A 22290-nucleotide genomic window follows, 5' to 3' on the forward strand; every position below is an offset into this window, starting at 1 on the left:
GACCCAATAAGACTGTTGTCACAGTTTATCCTTCCTTCTGCCCCCCAAAACATTAGGGTGGGCCTACAGGCAATGTCTAAAAATGCCATGAAAAGTAATTTAAGATTCATAAAAAGATGTGTGACAGCTGGTAAAACAGTCCTCATGCTTCAAATTACAAACATACTGGATTTTAAAAATCTGATTTCTTCCTAACTTTCCAGCATTTGAAAATCTCATGAACTTTCAAGATACTGGAATGGTTGGAATGAAGTTGATAGCTTCAGTCAATCAAAATAGGAAGGAAAATGAAGGGGTAAAAAGGAAGAGAAAGTGTAATGAGCAGGGGTCTGCCACTAAGCCAAACAGCTTTGAAATGAAAACAAGAATAGGTAAAGAAAAAGAATTAAACCATGGAAGTGTTTGGTGTCTCAGAAGTCTGTGTGATTTTTCTCTAGGAAGAGAATTTGACCCAGGATGTTCCTGCTTCCAAAATCCTGCATCCTGTCCTCAGTTCTCTCTTCAGATGTCATCAAGTCTGAATGAAGATAATACTGAAGGAAAGCATATCTCCCATTAAATTGAAAGTTTCAAACATAACAAAAAAGAAAAAAAAACCCTCCCATCCTCCCAAATTCCCTGGAAAACACAAATTCTTTGAATCAGCACAGAGGCTGAATGTGTCTGTGACTGTCATCAGTGTATCATGTGGTCTGGAAAGAAGTGACTCAACAGTGCAAATATAGGCTTTCTTTCCAGAGCACTGTGCGTTCAGAGGTCGTTTGGTATACCATGTGCCTAGGTGCTTGATGGTATTTACCATTCTGTTTCTCTATTTTGTTTTGACTTGTCTTACAGGTCAAAAGTTCTGGATTCTGATTAACTCACCCACCTGTTCAAGATGTTCAAGATGTTTAATCTTAAGTAATCTAGATCAATTCTAGAATATCCATTTGATTGTTTCAATGCTCTGAAGTTCATCATCTTACGTATTTTTCGTTATTTTCTCTCTCTTCTTAAGTTAATTGTAGACATTTTTGAGTCTTTATATAAAAGCTATAAATATAATAATATCTATGTCATCTATGGGTTTGTTGTCTTTTTAAATTGAGGATTCCAGTCATCTCTTCCTGTTTTATAGCGTACCTTGAATTTTTAAATTTATTACTGTATAATATAAGAGAGAGGTTATGAGGTTATGAATGAAATCTTTCTCGAAAATAGGGGTCAGGTTTTCTTCTGACAGTCAGAAAATAAGCACTTGTGACAACCTCTCAGTTCCCGTTTCCCTAGGACATGCTCCCTGCTCCTAGAACTTGTAAGCATGGTCTGCACTGAGAGCCTGCAGTTATGCACCAATGCTCTGCACATTGGCAGCACCATGTGACTGCAAGCATCTCAGATCAGCCACTTGACAATCCAGATAATAGTCTATGTTCTGCGTTGGATTTGTTGGAGGTTACTGACCTAAGAAGTCTGCCTACGTGCACAACCTCTTGCTAATAAAAGTAGAGAAAGGAGGATGGAACCTGGGGAGTCAAAGGCTAGATTACAATTCCTTATTAGGGAAGATACAAGATACAATCAGAAGATGAGACATAGCAGAGTACATTATTCAGCAACTGCTTCATCCATTTTCTGTCTGGATGTATGTCTTTGCACATCGCCTATGTTTCCGAGGGAGCCAGTTTCCTCACACAGACAAAGATACTATGCACAGTTCCCAAGGCAGAGCTCCAGCTGCCCTTGTTGGGTAGTGATTGCAACCCCAACCCTCCATTACAACAACCACAGTAGTGACTCTTAGTTCTTGTGCAAGATGTCATCTGTTCATTAGGTATCATTGCTAGTTATTGAGAAAGCACGTAAGACTCTAAAGACATTCTTCAGATCTTGGTATCTTTGTTCCTACGCATATAATTTAACTAGATGAACTATCAACATTTATAATCAGGCCCCCAAATAAGATGGCATTTATGATGCTTAATTTGGGGAAGATGTTCTAATGTGAATCTTCCAGGCCTTCATCGTATATCTAATAAATCCATTTCTGTAGTGATGAGGCGAGCAGGCCTGCTTTTCGTCCTGCCCAGCTCCCACACAGCTAGCTTAGCCCTGGAAATAACAACACAGAAAACTATATTCATTTAAACACTGCCTGACCCATTAGCTCTAGCCTCTTACTGGCTAACTCTCACATCTTGATTAACCCATTTCTATTAATGTGTTTAACACCATGAGGTTCTAGCTTACCAGGAAGATTCTAACCTACGCCCATCTTGGGCCGGAGTTTAATGGCAACTGCCTGACTCTGCTTTCTTTCTCCCAGCATTCTGTTCTGTCTTCACTACCTACCTATGTTCTGACCTATCAGGCCAAGCAGTTTTCATTATTAATTAACCAATGAAACAACAGATAGATAGAAGACACTCCTACATCACATGTCTAAAACTCATTTACTCAGAGTGCATGAGGATATTTTTTTTAGAACCAGGGCCACACTAGAAGAACTTCTCACTCTGCTTAACAGGTTTTTTTTTTTTTTTTTTTTTGGTGTAATTTCCAATTTGATAACTAAACTGTGAATTAACCTGGTTTGTTGGGGATTATGCTTAGTGACACTGCTAACTTCCTGCTTCTCTTCTATGGTCTTTGACTTAACAGTGCTTATGAGGTCACTGGCTCACTGTGATGCCCTTTCTAAGAGGTGAATTTTGAAGATTCATTCATTCATTCATTGATTTTAGCATCCTCAAGAGATATGGCTTACTGTGACGCCCTTTCTAAGAGGTGAATTTTGAAGATTCATTCATTCATTCATTCATTCATTCATTTTAGCATCCTCAAGAGATCTGACTCACTGTGACGCCCTTTCTAAGAGGTGAATTTTGAAGATTCATTCATTCATTCATTCATTTTAGCATCCTCAAGAGATCTGGCTCACTGTGATGCCCTTTCTAAGAGGTGAATTTTGAACATTTACTCTTTCATTTATTCATTTTAGCACCTTCAAGAGATCAGGCTCCTGAGTCCAGGCGTGAATCCTGAGTTGAGAAAGTCAATATCCACCAGGCTAACTACCATCGTGGAAAATGTGACCAAGTAAGAAGCTGACAACTTCCTAATCACACAATACTGTCAGAATCCAACCTGTTCTCTTCAATTTATTTCTATTTGATTCAGAGGCTATATCTCTGTGATAACTAAGACAAGAGCATGCAAAAGAAACTAAAGAAACAAGAAAGGGAAGGACAGGGAAGAAATGGAATATGAGAAGGAAGAAAGGAAACAAAGATGGCAAAGGAAAGGAGAAAAGGAAAAGCAACCAGATAGGACAGGAGGGCGGTTAAGAGGAAAGAGTGCAGAAAATCAAATAAAAACAACAGAGTAAACATCAGGAGAGCTGCAGTCAGAGCCAGCTCTGTCTGGACTCCTACAAGGCTTCCCATACATCTTAAATACAGACTCTAAGACTGAGAGGAAAAAGAAACTCTAGTTTTTCTACATAAAAAACTCAAAAGGGCCGGGCGGTGGTGGCGCACGCCTTTAATCCCAGCACTTGGGAGGCAGAGGTAGGCGGATCTCTGTGAGTTCGAGACCAGCCTGGTCTACAAGAACTAGTTCCAGGACAGGCTCCAAAGCCACAGAGAAACCCTATCTCGAAAAACCAAAAAAAAAAAAAAAAAAAAAAAAAAACTCAAAAGGGCTTTGAAAATGCTGCCAATTGCATTATCGCTACGAGATACTGACATCCAAGCTTTAATTGATATTTCTATAATACTGTCCTAAGCTGAGGCTTTGAGAGAGAGAGAGAGAGAGAGAGAGAGAGAGAGAGAGAGAGACAGCACTACAAGGAAGTTTAGAGCAGGTTTTTTTTACAGAAGACTTTTCCTGTAGATAAGAGCAGGACTGACAGTGTTTCCCAAATTAGCCCCCCCCTTCCTTGCAGATAGAACACAGCAAATAATGTGCAGAGGCCAAATTTAGAAGATACGATACTTAGAGCTGCCAGCTAGATCCGCAGTGACTGTACATGTCTTAATCGCAGAATTCCAGAAGCTGCGGGGAGGGGGCTGCATATTTGAAGGCAGCCTTGGTTATATAGCAAGTCCTCAAAAGCAACTACATACTTAAATGATTCTGCTAACCCTAAGAACTACGTGGTTCAGAGTCTTTGCTTACAGGATGAGAGAATCTGACAAAGGTGGCTTCAATCGAAAGTAAGACACGGTTCTGTATAGACAGAGGTTTCTGTCCTGCCCGGTCCTGCAGTCGTTCAGTCCCAAAGAAAAACACAGAAGTCTACATTAATTATGAACTGATTGGCCTATTAGCTCAGGCTTCTTATTAACTCTTATAACTTATAGTCCATAATTCTTGTCTGTGTTAGCCACGTGGCTTGGTACCTTTATCAGTGAGGCAGTCACATCTGGGTGACGACTGCAGACTGAATCCTCTTCCCAAAATTCTCCTGTTCTTGTCGCATAGCCTATATTTCCTCCCTGGTTTTTGGCCAATCAGTGTTTTGTTAAAATACAATTGAAAGGGTACAAACTATTGTCCCACAGCAATTCTGTGTGTTAGAGAAAATAAACTTTATATCTCTTCAAGATAAATTCAATATGTGTTAACTCAGGCTACTATTCAAAGCATAAGGTTGGGACATGGAGAAAGTAAAGACACCTCGCTGGGCCTAGGAAGTTCTAGGGATCATGAATACCTCATAATATCTCTTGAGACAAAAATGCCACATGTGCTGATTCACCAGTTTCCCATGTCAGTTTTATATTTAACTCTCTGTTTCAGATAGCATTCTGGGCATGCGGTGATGTCATTGCTACCACATAACTAACTAGGGCATGCCAATTGCCTCAGGTCACCGCTCGGTTCACAATTGCTACTTTACCTTATATGTAAATAGGGGATATTCTGAGAAGTATTGGAGGAGACTGAAAATTCATAATCAAGTAAATAAGAATATTGTTACAGCTTGTATTCTATTTCATATGAACAATATTACTAAGGGCTGTGTGTGTACATATCTCTGTGTGTGTGTGTGTGTGTGTGTAGTACATGCACTTTAGCGTGTGGATGCATGCTGTCTGTGTGCACAGGACCTGTAATAAAACATCCTGTGTCTTCCTCTGGCACTCTCTGCCTCATTGCTTTAAGACAAGGTCCCTCCCTAAACTAAAAGGCTGCCCTTTGGGTAAGCTTGTTGTAATAAGAGCGGCAGGGCTGCGTCTCTGGCACCTGGCCGCCCGCATGGCTAGCTTATGCCCCGAAATAATTACACGGAAACTGTATTCTTTTAAACACTGCCTGGCCCATTAGTTCCAGCCTCTTATTGGCTAGCTCTTACATATTGATCTAACCCATTTCTAATATTCTGTGTAGCCCCATGAGCTGGCTTACCAGGAAAGATCTTAACCTGTGTCTGTCTGGAGTGGGAGAATCATGGCAACTCCTGACTCGGCTTCTTTCTCCCAGCATTCTGTCTGTTTACTCCACCCACCTAAGGGCTGGCCTATAAATGGGCCAAGGCAGTTTCTTTATTATTTAACCAATGACCTTCCTCCATCATAAGCTGGCTACCCATCAAGCTCTTGGGATCCACCTGTCTTTGTCTCACCATTCTGAGCTCACAGGGTCATACAGGCTTGCCTGGGTACTGGGGATTTGAACTCAGGTCCTTGGGCTTGTGGAGAAAACTCTCCTACTGAGTCTAACCTCATGTTTTCAAAACAGTTAATTTTTTTATGAATCAGTTTCTATTTCTAGTTTAAGGACAATGCTCTATTATTTATTTGTTCTGGGAGTATCAAAATATTTTGCTAGTTGAGTATTTAAACAGTCAGTTCACTATTATCTTAAACTTTTAATGAGCACCATGACTTTATTAATATGAATACTCTAATTTGATTTTTAAATCTAGATCTCTGCTGTAAAAATACCAATATAGTAACATTGATGTGGGTTTGAAGAAAGGATTGTATATATTATAAATGACTGTAATTCCTTTCAAGTAAGTTTAACCATGAAAAATGTGATTTTATTATATAGTTAAACAAAATTTATGATCTACTGTGGCAACAATTACTACTGAGTTTAGCCTTTCTGCTTTTATATGTCCAGGAAATTGTAATTAACTATAAATAATAATAAATCTCTTATGACAAGGTGACAATTTTTTTGTTTATTTGTTCAAAGAAGCATGTGCTCATTCAGATATTGGTTTACCAAGAACACTAAGTAGGTATGTAAATTTTCAAAAAAAAATGTGTTTTGCTTACCTTGACATATGTATTACCTGGCAAATCAAACAATCGCCACATTCTTATTACTTTATAGAAGGTGTCATAATGTCTGGGAAGCCTACAAAATGGCGGCATGTACAGGTCAAGCAAGAGTCCTGGTCTCACCACTAATCTTCTGAGTGAAATTCTCTCCACAACTCACAACCCCAGACTTGTGAAAGGGAACTGACCTTATGAGGTTGAGTGAAGCAGTGCAGACAGAACCTATACAACCACTCTTGCATGGGTCACCTGTGAGTGGCAGTCCACTACAGGCAGAGTATCCCTTTTGTCCAAAATTCAGAAAGGTTTCCAATTTGGGAACTTTTGAATTTTAGAATGTTTCCACCACCCTTTTTATATGCACAGTCGACTAACTGCCTCACAGTAACCTTAAACAGTGTTCTCGATAACATTGTGTACGATTAGTTTCATGGCATGGACTTTTCCATTTTTTACTATTACGTCAGGGATTCAAAATTTCAGGTTTGGCAGCACTCTGGATTTGACATTTTCAGATCACAGATGCTCAACCTGCATTATCGTTCACACATATGAAGACTACCCTTGTAGATTGTGGTGAGGCCTATGTTGTGACCCTTTCCTTCTTCCCTTAGAAGGGATGGTCAAAAAAAAAAAAAACATGAGCGGGGGGAGCCAGTCACCAAGTGGCAGTAGCAGCTTCCTGAAGCCGACTAGGCTAGTAGGAAAACTGTGGGAGGAGGGGAAAGACTGGTACTTGAAAGAAGGACTCTTACAAGTTTGTAGCACTGAGACAACCCCCACCGACATGTAAACTCTAGAAAGAGTGCCTTCGTCTATTCAATTGGTATTTGCACTGAAGTTCCTGTAGTCTGCTGTCTTCACATATAATGCATATTGCAAGGGTTTCTGCAAAACAAAACACTCACTAGAGAGCAAAATTCTGCCCTAAAAAATGTAAGTAATGACCACAATAAGAATCGCTTATAAATGATAACTTGCAGTCTGACAGATTCTCCTGTACATTTTTTTTTTGTTTTCATTTTTTCCTTCCTTTTAAGTCATCTTTTGCCTCAAGTTGATATAATTCTTGGTGGTTTTTTCACTTAGTTTTCTGAGCACAACGTTCAAATGCCTAATAGTCCCGTCAAATCCACATGCACCATCATTGATAACGCATTTGCTCTACCGACACCCAGAACACGCTCATGAAGTGGCACCAAGACACACAGTACTAAGGTTGTTTCAAGGCTAGTGAGAGAGGAGCAGCTCAGTTCTGCTCTTGTGGGGTGAGACATAAAGACAGTCATCATTTGTAAAAGAAAAGCTGTGAAAGGTTCGCTCTGGAAAGTCACACAGAAAGTGCATAACAGCTCGAGAATGGGTGAGGGTGGCCAACTTGAACAGCAGCAGAAAGACGAGAGATTTCTGTAGAAATCACCATTAGATGCGATAGCCTTCATATTAGGACATTAGTCGATGCACCTTTTATTGAGTGAAAGAATGAGCAGAGGAATGTATGGGCCAACTTGGTCCCGCAATGACTTTAGTCACATTTGTCCCTCTTTGATATGACAGTATTCAAGAATTATGTTTGCTCATGTAGACATACCATACCACCTGGAAAACACAAACATGTCACTACATTCTCATTACTTAATAAAAGGTGTCATTGTGACTGGGAAACCTTTGAATTGGGAATGTTCGAAGAGCTAGAAAGAACCCTGTGTCACCACTGATCTGTTCTTGCAATGTTATCCTCAGAACCCATAACACCTGCATTTGAAGAAGAATATTTTCAATACTTTATAGTTGTTGGATGTGTACTGAATGCAAAATATCAACAACAGAAGTGGCAAAAAATCATAAAGAATATGGTACCTTCCTTCAAGAAGCATATTTTAGCTCAATACATACTTATTATGCTTTGTGTCACTTTCCCATACACATAGAATTTTGTAAAGTATGGTAAAAAAAATTAGGTATTATTTGCTGAAACAATAAGAGAAATAAATAAACATTATTATTCTTCCTCCTAAATCTGTCATTCGTTCCTGAAAACTATTATGAAATCACACACACACACACACATGCACGCACGCATCTAAGCATACATATGTTGGTAATAGAATACATTATACCCTAAAAGGACTAGAAATAAAAGTTATAAATTAGACATATGAGTAAAAGATAGAAGGGAAAAAAAGCAGAATGAGTTTTTTGGCTCCTATTTTACAATCCCCTCCTCACAGTTTCCAATTCATCCACATGTTGCCTTAGGTCCAAGTCATCCATCTTCTCTCTTCCATATATGCCACATCATTCCCAGCGTTTTCCATTTTTCAGATCTGTAATGCCTGTTCTGCTTCTCTGTTTCTCTTCTTTTAGCTATACCCATAAGAAAACCCAGGCCATCTGTTTGTACATTGGTTGCTTCCCTTCTTCACTCACAGGGGACTTACCTCCGTTTTGTGACCACCCACTGTCAGCCCATACACTCAGATAGGTGAGCAAGGAATCCTATACTCTGGGCAAATAGCTACGTCATAGTCAGTGCCTCAGATTCGACAATAGCTCCATGTTCAGGCTCATGACACAAGCTATTGCTCTGATACTGCAGAATTTTCAGTGTTTTATGCTCCCAACTCACACAACTGTGAAAGTCATCGATTTATTCTCAGTATATATTTCTGGCTTCTTCAACCGGATCAGAATCTTCTTGCAAGCTAGGACCTGGTACCTGTTCATATTCCACTGTACTTTAACACAATATGTTAAACTGTTAAATGAAATGAAATGCACAAAATATTGTGAATTCTCTTTTTTATTCAGAGGTAAATAAAATAAATTACTAACTTTTTTTTTTTTTTTTTTTTTTTGATTTTCGAGACAGGGTTTCTCTGTAGCTTTTTGGTTCCTGTCCTGGAACTAGCTCTTCTAGACCAGGCTGGCCTCGAACTCACAGAGATCCACCTGCCTCTGCCTCCCGAGTGCTGGGATTAAAGGCGTGCGCCACCACCGCCAAGCTAATTACTAACTTTTATACAGTGCTTTGGAAAAGATTACTCAATCTGTGAGGACTTCACACTGAAATTTTTTATTGATTTTATTGAACTATATATTTTTCTCTGTCCCTCCACCCCTTCCTTGATCCCCAGGGACCCAATTTACTCAGGAGATCTTGTCTTTTTTTAACTTCCCATGTAGATCAAATCCATCTATGTCTCTCTTATGGTCCTTTTTGTTGTCTAGACAACAAAGACAAAGCTGAAATATTTTTATACCTAAAGTTTGGCGACTTTGACAACTCTTTACATTTTCAGTTCATTGACCAGTCAGCAACTTTCCCTAAACATGTACTAGTGACATTATCTGACTTAGAAGTTGTTTTTTTTTAGAGAATAATGGTTTGAGTTACATAGGCACTGAATTCTCTAGTGTTTTGAGAAGCATAAACTTACCAGGTATGAACATAAAACCCTCAGAAGTTTTATTTATGTTATCAATAAAAACAAAATACTTACCTAGAGGCTGATATAAATATGTAGTATTATAAAGCATCATAGTTCCTAAGACCTTAGTAAGCATGTGATCTTAGCTAAATATGGACTTATTTATAGAATATTTTACAGTCCAAGCTATTTCCCAAACTTTATATAAGGAACCCACTCCATGGTTGGTTTGTTTATACTCAGTGCTATGTAAGAAGTTATTCATAAGTTCTCAGAAATCAGCTTCTGAGAAATACCTTAAATTACTAACTTTTTCAAAAAGCAGCATTTTCCCAGGGAGCTCCCTATGGTCTTTGATATCCTGAAGCCAAAGGAATTCTTCTACCTGCTCCCCTCCAAAACTTCAGAATTAAAAAAAAAAAGTTTGTCTCATAATCAAATATCATAAAATAATATCTTTTTGGGTTTTTTTTTTTTTTTTTTTTTTTTTTTTTTTTTTTTTTTTTTTTTTTTTTTTGGTTTTCTGAAACAGGGTTTCTCTGTAGTTTTGGAGCCTGTCCTAGAACTAGCTCTTGTAGACCTGGCTGGCCAAGGTCTTCCTGTCTCTGCTTCCCAAGTGCTGGGACTAAAGGTTTGCTCCACAACTGCCGGACTCACGTAGTATCATCTTCTATATAGCCTACCATGCTTAAAAAAAATAAAAGGCTATGAGGTCTTGTTTTGTCCTAATGCAATGCAGGAATTTTTTTAAATGCTGCAAGTATTACACCAGAAAATATTCACGCAAATGTGAAATAGTATGTCTCCCACATAGGCAAATTCCACCTCTGACAGGATCATTTGTAGTGCAATAACCAGACATCATTTTTTTGCAGATGGGAGAGTATTTGAAAATGTCACACACACACACACACACACACACATACACACACGACAAAGTAGTACTGTCCAGCCACTAAAAAGAACTAGATTCTGCCATTTGAAAAAAATGGATGGAGATCATGATATTAGGCTAAATAAGTCAGACTTACACAAATAACGTGATTTTTTTCTCTCATATGCAGACTCTATCTCATGGGGGACTACTTACAAAGAGAAGGGATCATTTAGAGATGGAGAGGTGACAAGATTTTTGATTTTGTGGTGCTGGGGTTTGAATTCGAGATTTTATGAGCTAGATATCTTAGCTATTGATATGATAACATACTATGAGTAAGGCTATCTGCAGTAAAAGGCCGTTCATTTGTTTCCCTGCCACCCAGACTTCCAAAATGATCACATAAAAACTGTATTTAGATCACTGCTTGGTCTATTATCTCTAGCTTCTTATTGGATAGCTCTTACATCTTGAATTAACCCATTCCTATTATTTTATACTTTACAACGAGGCTCATGGTTTACCAGCAAGGTTCCAGCTCATCTGTCCCTGGCAGCTTCTCCGTGGCATCTCTTGACTCTGCCTTCTTTCTTCCAGCATTCAATTTAGTTTTTCCCGCCTACCTCTATTCTGCCCTGTGCAGGGCCAAGAGTTTCTTTATTAACCAATGGTATTCGCAGCATACACAGGGGAATCCCACATCAGCAATCTATAGAAAGAAGAGTTTATAAGAGTTTATATCTTCAGGGAGTGAGTCCATGAACCTCATGACAGAAAGCACGGCAAAAGGCAAGTAGCAATGGTGCTGGAGCAGTAGCTGAGAGCTTACATCTTGACATGAACACCATAAGGCAGAGAACTGAGGGAGACACTGGGAATGGTGTAAGCTTTTAATACATCTCCTCCATAAGGGCACACCTCCTAATGCTCCCAAACATTTCCATCAACTGGAAACTAAGGTTCAAATATATTAGCCTATTGGAGCCATTCTCATCCAAATCACCACACTAGATGAGTACTCTACCACTGAATTATATCCCCAGCCAGTGAGGAAACATTAAAAGTGATAAGGTAAAAGTTCATTACACACGCACATATGCTATCATCATGAAGCCCATACTTCTGTAAAATTAACATAGATTAAATTAACATTTATTAGTAAAAATAATTAAACACACACATGTATATATATTCAAAGATCTATGCATGACATTCTGTCCTGCTAAGAGCACAAATGAACTTAGAGTGGCATTTCTACTCACAATATAGAGAGCAAGGAACAACAAAACAACAGTTGAAGAATACAACTAAGGATAAAAGATTAGGAGCTACCTATATCAAAGACTGGCAGAAGGAAATGAGGCACAAAGAAACTAAAGAGAATCATCAGAAAGATGGTAAAATCTGGTGAAATACCATCACAGTAAGATCAAGTTATCAAAGATCTGGAAGGTTTGCATTGGGCAATGAAGAGGTAATTTGGTGGCAATTTGCAGTGCTGGAATCACTCCCATTGTGATGGCTTGATTATTTGGAGACAGTAGATATAGGGTGTCTCTGAGTACTTATGTGTGTGGGTACCTTGGTGATGCATGCATTTTAGAAGTATCTAAAGCAGTCTTTATCAACCTATGGGTCTTGATCCCCAAATGACCATCAGAAAAGCACAGATAGATATTTACAATTTATAACAGTGACAAAACCACAGTTATCAAGTAGCATGAAAAATATTTATAGTTGAGAGTCACCACAACATGAAGAGCTACATTAAAGGATCACAGCATTAGGAAGATTGAGAACCAATTCTTTAAAGGAATGTAAGGAGAAAGAAGAAGATGGCTTGTTGGAGAATGAGGAGTCTCTTGTATGTGAGAGACCATGTATATGTCCCTGAGTCAAGAAGCAGAAGGAAATAAAGATAAATTGAAAGACACAGGAAAAAAGGAAAGAGCATGGTCTTATAGGAGACAGAAGGATGTCCGCTCTAAAGTACAAGAGTTTTATTTCAACTTTGTCCAGCAAACTTCCTCCATCGACAGAAAGTTCTCCAAAGTTCAAGTAGGGTACTTACTAGACCTATGTGGCCAGTGGGCATACACACTATAACTGAGGAAAGGAACTTTTCATTTTGATTTCTTAAAGTGCATTTATTTCTTTATCAAGACAGGATTTCACTGAGCAGCCCAGGCTACCCTGGAAGTTGGTATGTACAAGAGGCTGGCCTCAAAGTCAAAGAGGTCTGCCTGTCCTACTCCTGACCCTGCTTCTGCAGTGCTAGTATTAAACTAGTATGCCACCATGACCATCTGAGTGATTTACATTGCAATACTCATGTGTGGACACAGCTACAAAGTGTAGGAACGAGGGAATTGAGGCTGAAGATCCCTCTCTCCATCCCAGCATCAAAGCTAGAGCTGATCCCACCACCTGGTCTCCTACAGGAATGAACACATCACTAAAGCAAGAGGATTGGTTGAAAAAAATGTTGGGAGGATAAATACCAAAGTGGCTAATAAGAGACAGCTGGCAAAAAAGTACTAAGTCATAGAGAAGGAACTAAAACCATGTGTTCAAGTGTAAGGGAAGAAGCAAGAGATCAAAGTCTCAATTCAATCCAAGAGCTGACAGAATGGGTAAGTGAGCAGGGCCGGAATTACAGGATAGGTGACCGAGGACGAAGAGGGACAGAGCGGTTCTGGCTGGCTTAGTAGGAGCGGGCAACAGGAACCTGGCAGGGAGTTTGAATAACTGTTATTTGTGGTTTCAGGGTAAGAGAAGATGGCAGCCAAAATCCGGATGTGAGCAACAGAAGCAGAAAGAGACTGACATGATCCATGTTGACTGCTGTGGGAAGTCTCCCCACCTACCAGCTTCTTGCTGGAGTGGTGGTGATACAGCTTTAAGGCCTCAAAGCCAGACAGCCATGATACAGCTTCCAGATTGGGTCTGAAGGCATGAAAATGAGCCCAAAGCAAAAGAGATCCACACTGTAACTCCCCCATCAGCAGAAGAAGGGAAAACCCAGCTTCCTCTCCTTCAGATCCTCATTGGATTACAGGGTTCCCAACCACACAGGGGTGAGCCTACTGTTTTACTCAAGCCCAGTTGTAATCAGATACTTGGGCACCCCATGCCTTAATACCCACTACAAGGTGCAAGGGAGTGTGAACCAGACACTAGACCGTCAATAAATCAGGGAAACCATAATCCCTCTGTGCTGCAAACAGAAGAGACACAAATGGGGTGATCCTGTAAGGAAACAGGCTTCTTCAGAACACACATAACAGGGCAGTGGGGAACAGAGGAATAAGGTGGAATGGTGGTGTCTATGAGACTGAGCTGAGCTTTGGAGGAAAGGAGGGAGGCTGGAAGGAGGCGGAGTGGTGATCATTTCCCAGCAGGGAGGGACTCTGGGTGTTGTAATCAAACTGTCCACCCTTTAAGATCCTCTCTTTCTAGGGGGGGTTGTGTTTTACCAGCTTCAAAAGGCAAAGGGAGTGATCATAGGGTTTTTTTCTACCAGTGACATAAAATTGGGCAATAGTATTTTGTAACTATTAAGTGCAATCATAATATGCAAAAACTGTTCCAAGCTTCACTTGCATAGTCCTTTCAGTTTGGGGATTGCCCTATGCAGTTTCTGGTTTTCACCAGGACTCATGACCCTATATGTGCTGGATGTCATCCGTTGTGAGGCTGTGGTTTTGTCATCATTGCCTTCCAGTCATCCTTGCCCTCAGGTTTTATAGACGAGCATACGCTCTTCCTCTTTATTAATTCATGATTTTAGTGCAAAACTAAGAAATGTATAATTTCTTCTTCAATGCTAATGCTATACACATATGCACAGACACATGAGTACACAACACTCATGCATACACACACATAAGCACTTGCACACCCATGCACATGCATGAATATACCACACATACAAACATGAACACATACACATGTATGCACACATAAATGCATGCACATCCTGCCATGTTTCACACACATATTTTTCATCTACTATTTCTACTACTATCACAAAATTATTAAGTCCTAGAAGGAACTTACTTGTCATATTTTATTGTAAGCATTAGGTATTTTATATTATATGTATATTGTGTGTATATATATATATATATATATATATATATATGCTTTCCTTCTCTCAAAAACTTATACTTCCCTGTGGTAATCTGATGACAGAAAAAAAGAAGGATGAAGAGGAGGAGGGGAAGGGGGAAGAGAAGGAAGAAGAGGAGGAGGGAAAGAGGAAGAAGAGAAGGAGGACGGAGAGGAGGAGGAGGGAGAAGAAAGGAAAAAAAGAGGGGGAGGAGTGATAGGAGGGGGGATGAGGAAGAAGAAAGGGAAGAGAAGGGGGAGGAGAGACAGGAAGGGAGGAGGAGGAAGAGGAGAGGGAAGAAGGAGAGGAGGGGGAGGAGGAGGAAGAAGAAGAGGATAAGGGTCATCCTAACGGCAGGATCACAGCACAAACATCATTCACAAGTTAAAACAACAATACATATGTCTTGCTGGGAAAAGATTGTCAACACAACTGTCACAACCTTCTTTATCTCGAAGTGGAGTCTGTATAAGACTTGGCCCTGAAAGCTACTGAGTTAAGAGGTTGAGTTTGACAAATGTGCTAATGAAGAATTGACTATCTGAAAATATTTAGACATACATTAAAAGCAGAATGGCCCCACCCAGGGCCAGTCCTCGGAAGGCTACTAGGCAATGTGCCTCTTGCTGCATTTGGTTCATTGAAGCTACCTTACTGTCTCCTGCTCTCGCTCTCTCTCTCTCTCTCTCTCTCTCTCTCTCTCTCTCTCTCTCACACACACACACACACACACACACACACACACACACACGCACATGCATGCACACACACACACACACACAGAGAGAGAGAGAGAGAGAGAGAGTCAGAAAGACAGAAAGACAGAGGGAACCTGAGATTTCCCTTCACCTTTACCACTTACTATGGACAAAAAAAAAAAGAAAGAAAGAAAGAAAAGAAAAGAAAAGAAAGAAAGAAAGAAAGAAAGAAAGAAAGAAAGAAAGAAAGAAAGAAAGAAAGAAAGAAAGAAAAATGGCTTCCAGATGCCATTTCTGCTCAGTGGAAGCCCATTTCCCTTTCTTGGAAAGTTGGCTGTGATGCATGAGAAACATAAGAGTTTGGCGCTCTGGAGTCCAGCTGAGATTGAGAGCAGGCTTCAGCGAGTAAATGAGAACACATGAGAGGCAGATGCTGTACCACCATACTGTGATCCCCCTTCTGACAGCTACTTCAGAAGCTGGCCAGGAAAAATCTACTTGTCGGTAAGGGAGGGGCATACCTGGAAGGTGGTCAAAGCCAGAATGGGATAACTTGGCCATGGTAATGCCCAGCCCTACTGCAAAGAAAGGCTCGTTCAAAGTCTATCCAAAGCTAGCCCGACAGGAAGCTTGCTTACTTACCTACTGGGTTGAAAACAAACAGATGGAGCCTCAGGAATCAGCTATAAGTGGAAAGAGCAGAGCAAAACAAGATGAAAAACAACAGCAACAACAATTAAAAAAAAAAGCATAGAAATGTTAGAAGTCATGAAAATGCTCCAAACGATCCATTTGGACAAAATAAATATACAAGGAAGAAATACCTTCGTGGTAAAATATTTCCAGACATTAGTAAGTCCGTGATTAGATGAAACTTCATGTTATAGTTCTTCACTTTCTCACACACGATGACTTAATGAGAAAATTCCCTTGTCATGAGCATGCCATTCCTAGACAACACTCTCAAACTTTGCCACACGCAGTTACCACAGAGATCACATTCCACTAATGACACGACCTGAGACATGGTTCAACGCCAGTCACTCGTCACCTAAAGGGGAGAGAGCAGGAGCTACAGAGGCAGCTATACATCCAAGGTACCTAGTTTAAGGAATGTGCATTTTCAACGAAGACTAGCTCATAAAATATACTTAGAATTTATTCCATCCTGAGACATGTCTATTGGGCGTCATTCACGGAAACCCCGTGTTTACTGAGGCTGTCACCTGGGTGTGGATAGCCTGCCACAGACTCTTTCATATTTATTCATAAGAGCAGCTTATCAGTGAATGGTGCAGTTATTCAAGAAACCTTTTATGATGTCTGTGGTTGGTCCGATTCTCAGCCTAAACAAGACAGCACAGTGTTGGACATGGACCTTTTCAGCGTGGGATAAAGCTGATGTCACAGTGGGGCACACCCTGACGTGAGCCTCTGGGATTCTAGCCATCATCTTGATTCATTTTTTCTTGTTGAGCTGGATCAGTTCATCTGTAGACAAGATGCAACACGTCGGTCTACCCAGCAAAATCACCAAACCTTAATTGGTAACAATAGAAACAAATAAAGAAAAATGCATCCTTAAGTCCAAATTTCTCTTCTAATATAGGCTAGTAACCATTATCTCTCAACTTCCCATTTATCAGACACACCAAAGTAACAGACTTCCATGCCAAGTAGCCGGGGGGTGTTTCACATGCCTCTCGAGGTGTGTGTTTCAAGAGAGATAACTATCTGAAGGACAGACGCTGTACAAAGAATGAGACGGAAAGCAAGTTTGGAAGCAAAGACAAGGGTATTGTTTGTAGAAAAGCAAAATTCAGCTTCGCACGTTACTGCACCACCTCTAGCGACACTTGTGTTGTGTGAACACCCTTGCACCTCAATTCCCATCCCTACAAACTGGAAAGATTAATACCTCATAGAGTTACAATGAAGCTGAAGCAAGATGCCGTATATAGAGCCAGGTGTTGGCCAGGTCTGTCATCCCAGCATTTCTGGAGGCTATGGCCTCCAGAAGACCAATAATAGTTCAAGGCCAGCCTGGGTTATGTAGCCAAACTTTGTCACAAAGCAAACTGAACTGTCACCATAAGTAAAGGGTTTTATAAATGTGTAGTAACTGTTCCAGGCACCCAGAACTTTAAGGAGTGTTCTAGTTAAATTGATTGAATAAAATCTGCGTGTGTTTGAATATCAGATGAAACCTAGCATGGGGCATTACTTCAGTTCCTTAGAACCTGATATGCCAAGTGTTTATGCAGAATATGATTTTCCTCTTTACATATGGTAATAGTTTTGGTTCTGAGATAATATACCTTCTCTAAAAGCCTTTTTTAATGTGCTGGTATTTTAACACAGGCCTTCACACACAACGGAGTAGTTCCATCAGGTGGGAATGAAACTCACCCCTTCAGCCTCCTCACTTTTTCCTCTAGTTTCTCTCTGATGATTTTCAAGCCCAAATCTAACGGCCCCTGGCATTGCAAAATGAGGGGGAGGGGGGGCAGCAAGCTGAGATGGAAGCACATTTCCAAGTTTTGGTTGATGGGGTTCTGTCTAAATTTATCTCACTCTCCACCAAAAATCTGGGGCATGTTTGTGTATAGTTCATAGTAGTTCTTCATACCCTTTCATTCACTCCTGTTCCTTGGCATGGATAAAGTCTATCTCAATTCTCTCCTCCGACATCTATTGATTAGTCCCTCCAAACTACACCATTTAGTAAGTGAGCATCTCCCTTTTAAAATTTACATGTCACTTTTTTTTGTTGCGCTCAGCTTGATGAGAAAAGAGTGGGGAATGCTCCCAAATTCTCAGTTATAAACACATTGAGTTCACCACCTGAGAAAGCTGGGTCCTGGCGACACTGTGCCCTCTAGCGCCACCTCCTGTTAGCCGAGGCCTAGAACGAGGACAGGCTTCTGAGTCAGCTAACACTCAAGTCCAGTAAAACTAACAAAGAGAGAAAAATGGTATGGTGTGGGAAGCATCTCATTAAAGCACAAACCATCTTTCCTTCCACCTCGCCCCACAGCTCTGGGTACAAGCAAGGAAATGAACAGGCAAACGCAAAACAAACCACACAGAGCCATTGCCTGGACCTTGGAATCCGAAAATACCCTAAGTTAGAGAAATCATTATAAAAAAGGGAAAAGCAGGAAGGCAACAAATATAATTTTCATAGCAAACATCCATGTTTCCTTCCACCTGTGACTCCCAGGGGAGGGGGTTGGGCTGGGGGGGGGGGGGCGCTGAGGGCACTTTCCTTAACCTTCAACTGAAGCAAATAGAAGGCCATGGAAACCCAGCTAGGGTTCCTGGGAGTTTTAGAATAAGATTTATTACTATTTTTCAAAAAGACTCTGGCAAGCTCCCTGCCCCATGTTTTGGTTTTTGTTTGGTTGGTTTGTTTTTTTGTTTTTGTTCTTTTTTAGGGGGAAGGTTGGTGGAATTCAATGTCATGACTGAACCTAGGACATGCCAGAAACACTGGGAAACCCATTCCCTACCCAACCTATTAAAAAAAAATCACCAGAGTGTCCAGATGCCCTTATACAGCTAGGGACAGACTTCCCACAAGCCTGACAGCTCAGTGTATGCATTGCGTTTGGGTTTTGGCTTTGAGTCACATTGGGACTTTTGATTTCCTCTTTGAGGGCTGGCACTGACTTCTGCTTGCTCTTATAAGAAAATGTCTACAACTGAAAACTGAAAATGTGCAAGATTCCTTCTTTAAGTACACAAACACTCTAAGTCTGGCTGCTTTGCTGTAGTCCTGCTGGATTCTCTCTCTCTCTCTCTCTCTCTCTCTCTCTCTCTCCTACCTGATCAAATTGATCAAGTAACATTTCTGTGGGAGGGGAGGAGGGGAAGCAACAGAAAACATACGGGAAGGAACATAATACAAGCACAGTCAAACGTCACACAAGACTCACCCAAAAGACCTGCTTAGAGGATGCCCCATTTTATCCACACATACTTTCTGTGGCCACCTTTGTGAATTCCTTATCTACTTGGGGGGTCTGGGCAAGAATGCTTGCTTAAAGTCATTTACTAACTAAACCCCTGCTCTCAAGTTCAAATAAGCATCTTTATTGGGCCTACCATTTCAAGGATTTTTCTCTCCCATTTCTGACCTGCTGTCAATCAAAATGTTTGGGATAGGGCAGAGTTGGATGAAGCTGTAAGAAGCCACTATTTCCAGTTTACCGCCCAGGTGCACACAAACATTTGCTGAGTCATTTATAATAGTGTAAGGATTCAGGTGCCATGGCATGGACTGAGGCTGGAGTGTCAGCTTTTCCTTCTAGATTTCCTGGCACTTAATGACCTGTATCATAATAAAAACATACTTTCCAGTCTATGAATGTCTTGGATGTCCTCTGCCGCCGCCACCCCTCCTCCCTCCTTCCTCCTCCCCCTCTTTTCTGTGTGATTCCTGGAGAAATAGCCTTTTGTTCTCACCTCTTCTAGTGATTTGATCAGAAAGCTTCAAACGACATTTCAAATAAACAGTACATTTCTTCTAAGATTTTTATAGGGACTGTACATTTCAACAAGGTAGCTTCCCCTAGTTAATATTAAAACCATTCATTTGGAACTCATAGTGGATTTATTGAGAATTTGAGGTGTGAATTTTATGGCAAAACCACAAGTTATAATGCTGATATATTTTAACAGCAGTACAGAGTGGCAATGTACTCTTAACAGCAGGAAAGAAGAACAAAAGGGGGGTGGAGGTGGAGTGAGAGAGGGGAAAAATGAAGGAAGGATAAAGAGATGAAAATTGAGATTAAAAGGCTCCAAAACTACACAGAGAAACCCTATCTCAAAAAAAACAAAACAAACAAACAGGCAAAAAAACAGGAAGTATCTGTTTATGAGAATTTTAGCATAACTTATCCCCACTGAAAGCTGTGAATCTGAAATTTCTTATCTTTATTTTATAAATGACAGCCTGGAGTAGAGCTCCTCCTTGTGACTTTCCCGAGATTTGTGAATGGCAGTTTTAAGAACATAACCAAAGTTCCTCAATTATAAAAAGCCCAGCCACTTACCCTTATGACTGAGCCTGCTCTCTGCCTGCAGAAAGCCCTTGGTGGCTCCTAGGATGCTCTTGTGGTTTCCAAGACTGCTCCACCTTCTCTCCTGCCCCACCCCCCATCACATAGCAAGCCAGAGAGCTTGCCTCAGAGTCCACATGCCACCTTAGATGGTACTTGCCCTTCAATCCTGCCCCTTCCTCCCCATCCCACCATTCTGACCATCGGTGGCACGGATAATGATTGGCAGGTTAACACTTGAAAGTCTTCACTGTGGCTTCCCACATATTTGGGGCTTTTCAAAAATCATCAATGAGGAAAGCAAGTTAGGGGCCAGGCTGCCTTTAATATGACATGTGGTTATTCTCATCACTTGGAATGTTCTTTCTTTAAATAGGAACTCCCTGGCCTCTTCTCTTTGAGGAATGTTTGGAAAGAACACTAACTAACAACGATGAAAATTCTTCCTGCACTTCAGAGGCTGCTCACACTTCCAGCCACTTCTCACTGTTCACTGTTGACATGCAACTGCCCCGTACAGCATGTGGCTGGCTTAACGAGGTAATTGTTTGCAGACAATGGGGCCATTGCCAAGGTTGAAGTGCTTAGCTCTCATCCCTGCGCTGTTTGTCCATGAAAATTAAAAAAAAAAAATTAAATAAAAGCGACCAATTTAAACGGACTATTTTCACGCTGTAAATCTATACAGGGTTTCTGAAGTTACCCCGTGAAGGTACACTTACCTTAAACTTCCATTCAGAAGCATCAGCAATGAGAGGAAGTCATCCTCCGGTATCAGCCACAGTAAATGATGTGGCATTACGGCAAAGAGTGTCATGGTCCCAGGATCTCTCTACATAAAATGGAAATTATTGAAGTTATTCTCAAAAGAAGCCAATAAATAACATAGGTCCTAAATGACCACACAGTATTTTATAAACGGGGTCCTTACTGTAGCTAAATAGCAATGTTAAGAAATGGAGACAGGCTTAGGCACATTGTTTAAATTTAACATCAACACACAAATGGGGAATAAACGTATTCTTTCCTGGACTTTACCTCCCTCCCCTGGATGGCAAGCTACTTGGGTAGTTTGAGGTCCATCACTATTCATAGACCCTTGGGGGAGTCACTAAAAATATATTAAGCGCTGACACTTGTAGCTTATAGACAGGTTATAACTAGACACAAACCAACTGGTTGTCGTTTTGTGATGTCAACAAATGTTTTACTTCCAAACAACCGTCAACATCGTTAGATTATGGGGTTTACTTTAAGTAAAATCCAAGGATGAACCTCAGGACAGCAGTGTTTAAAATGCCCCAACTGAACCCCTCAGTCTCCCTCTTGTTTCTCCCAGCCTGTGTCCCATCCTGATACCTACCAACCCAACACATAGCCACTTGCTCTGAAATCATATAGACCTACTAATGGTTTTCGGTCATTCTCCTTCCCTCCCTGAACCTCCAAAATAAGGTTCCTACAACTATAAAGAGGGCTGGAATTCTCCCCCAGGAACCTCCATTCTTACTCAAAACCTTGGTTTTGTCCTCTCTCTCACTCTCTCTCTCCACCCCCACCCCCCAACACCCCTTCCAGCCTGGCTGTCAGTCACTAAAACCGTTATCTCGAGTGACCAAAGATCAAATGCCTATATTTCAGCTATAGAATTTACTTTTGCACAGAGACATCTTGAAATCCGGGATGGGGAGGGGGCTTTCATATGGCTATAAGCATCCCTCTACTCTCTGTAGAACTCCAAGAGACTAGAGCCCCTTTAAAGAAAAAAAATGCAAAAATAATGAAAAGGAAATAATTTTGGACTTTTCTCTTAGTGGCTCTTCAACTAC

Source organism: Chionomys nivalis, chromosome 2 (assembly GCF_950005125.1).
Source record: "Chionomys nivalis chromosome 2, mChiNiv1.1, whole genome shotgun sequence".
NCBI lineage: Eukaryota > Metazoa > Chordata > Mammalia > Rodentia > Cricetidae > Chionomys > Chionomys nivalis.